Source organism: Monodon monoceros, unplaced genomic scaffold, assembly GCF_005190385.1.
Source record: "Monodon monoceros isolate NGI ecotype Baffin Bay Population unplaced genomic scaffold, NGI_Narwhal_1 Super_Scaffold_7, whole genome shotgun sequence".
Classification (NCBI taxonomy): Eukaryota; Metazoa; Chordata; class Mammalia; order Artiodactyla; family Monodontidae; genus Monodon; species Monodon monoceros.
The window spans coordinates 74443929-74446506 of NW_021703784.1; the positions used below are offsets into that span (position 1 = coordinate 74443929).

At 48.0% G+C, this 2578-nt stretch overlaps 1 pseudogene; it reads left to right on the plus strand.

Moving 5' to 3' along the window:
* The first annotated feature begins 359 nt into the window (after nt 1-359).
* Nucleotides 360-2084, plus strand: LOC114887584 (annotated as a pseudogene).
* Nucleotides 2085-2578: the final 494 nt, after the last annotated feature.

A 2578-nucleotide genomic window follows, 5' to 3' on the forward strand; every position in this document is an offset into this window, starting at 1 on the left:
CGACCTCTATCGTACACCAAACACAAAAAATGAAGTTGAGACAGAGCATACCCTTAATGGAAAAGTTAAAATTATGTAACTTCTAAAAGAAAGATAGGTGATATAGCAGGCTGCCTCTAACTCGGCATCCCTTACCATTGTCACACTTGCCATGGGATAGACTTTGCAAGCGTGTCCCCAAGACTTTAGCCTCACCTTTTTCCAGGGAGAACATTCAGGGGACCAGAATAATGGTCTTGGGGCTCTTGAAAGCCAGGAGAGAAGAAACATTCGTGTTATTCCATGATGTGGCTGTGGACTTCACCCAGGAAGGGTGGCAGCTGTTAAGTCATGCTTAGAGGACCCTGTACAGGGAAGTGATGCTGCAAAACTACAGCAACCTAGTCTCCTTGGGAATTTCATTTTCCAAACCAACACCTGTCATTCTGCTAGAGTATGGAGAAGAGTCCTGGAAAGAGGAGAGAGGACATCAGCCCAGCCCCTGTTCGGCAGATCCAAAGCCAGAAATTCCACCTTATTCCTCCTCCGTTCTGGTCTTCTGTGGTCAGCAATTACATCAACATGTGCTGCATGATCATCACCTTCCAATCTGTCCAGGCTTGTTTGCAGGAACCCTCCAAAGAGCAGATCTCTGCCCAGCAGATCAGAAGCAGCAGCTGCAGCTATTCTCTTATGAAAGCTTCTGGGGTGACAGAGTGGAAGGTGAAGACAGAGAAGGTGGCTCCAAATCTTTGTTTGGGAGGACAAGGGAGAGAGTTACTTCAAGAACTTTCTCCAGCCCATCTGAAGAACAGCTACTAAGCTCAAGAGAAAGCAAGACAGTGATGGAAATAAGGTTCAGCTCATCTGGGAAGCCAAAACCTTTAGAAACAGACAAAGCATTAAAGTGGGTAGAAATCTCGGGATTTGAGGTAGTCATTTGTGGAAACTGTGGGCTCGGCTTTAACCAGAAATCAACTCTCTTTAGTCATCAGAGGACTCTCTTAGGAGGAAAGCCTTATTTCTGCAGTGAGTGTGGCCGAAGCTTTCGCTATAAATCAACTCTCATCACACACAAGAGATCACATACGGGGGAGAAGCCTTACCTCTGCAGAGAGTGTGGGCAAACCTTCAGCCAGAAGTCAAACCTAGTCACACACGAGATGGCACACTCTGGGGAAAAGCCCTTTGCATGTGAGGATTGTGGGCGAAGCTTTAGCCAGAAGTCAACCCTCATCAGACACCTTCGAACACACTCAGGGGAGAAGCCCTTTGTGTGCCAGCAGTGTTGGTGAGGCTTCAGGGCTAAGTCAAACCTTATCACACACCAGAGGACTCACTCGTGGGAGAAGCCTTACGTCTGCAGGGACTGTGGGAGGCTTTTTTGAGATAAATCCACTCTCGGGAAACACCAGAGATTTCATTCAGGGGAGAATCCTCATTTGTGCAATGAATGTGGCTAGAGCTTTAGTCAGAAGTCATATCTCATTAAACACAAGAGGACACACTCAGGAGAGAAGCCTTTTGTGTGTCTGGAGTGTGGGCAAGGCGTCAGTGATAAATCAAACCTTACCACACACCAGAGGACACATTCAGGAGAGAAGCGTTACATGTGCTAGGAATGTGGGTGAGAATTTAGGCCTAAGTCTACTCTCATTGCACATCAGGGGACACACTCAGGAGAGAAGCCTTTTGTGCGTGGGGAATGAGGGCAAGGCTTTCGACAGAAGTCACAACTCATCAGTCATCAGAGGACACGCTCTGGGGAGGAGGCTTACGTTTGCACTGAGTGTGGACAAGGTTTTAGCCAGAAAGCAAATCTAGTCAGACACAAGCTGACCCACTCCAGGGAGAAGTCCTTTGAGTGCATTGAGTGTGGGCGAGGCTTTGGCCAGAAAGCAGCCCTCCTAAGACATCAGGGGACACACTCACGGGAGAAGCCCTATGTATGCAGGGAGAGTGAGTGGGGCTTCACTGATAAGGTGACCCTCAGCACTCATCAGAGGACACACTCGGGGGAGAAGGCTTATATTTGCACTAAGTGTGGGGAAGGCTTTCGGCTGAAATCACTCCTCATTAGACACAGGAGGACTCACTCGTTGTAGAGAAGTTTTATGCCCAGGGAATGTAGACGAGGGTTTAGCAATAAATCACACCCCATCAAGCAAGAAAGGACAACTTTAGGGGAAATCTTATGTGAAAAACGAGTGGTCTTCAGAGATACGAACTTTCACCAGAAGATAGGAGAAGACCTAAATGTATAAAGCAGAGGTTCTCGGCTAGAAGTAATTTTATCCCTTAGGTAACACTGATGATGTTTAAAGATACTTTTCAGTAATCACAACTGGGAGACTGCTATGGGCATCTAGTGGGTAGAGGCCGAGGATGCTGCTAAGCCTTTTACAGTTCAGAGGATGGCTCCCCACAACAAAGAACTATCCGACCCTAAAACACTTGGCCCCTCTAAGGCTAGCTCTGGCTCCAGGGCCACCCATTGGCTTGGCGGAAGGTTTCTTAGACTACGCTTCAGCTGAGAGCCTTCCTCCCCAGCCTCCTTCCTTCCCCTTCTCCCCCATGTCTAGATCTGAGGCCTCTCCTT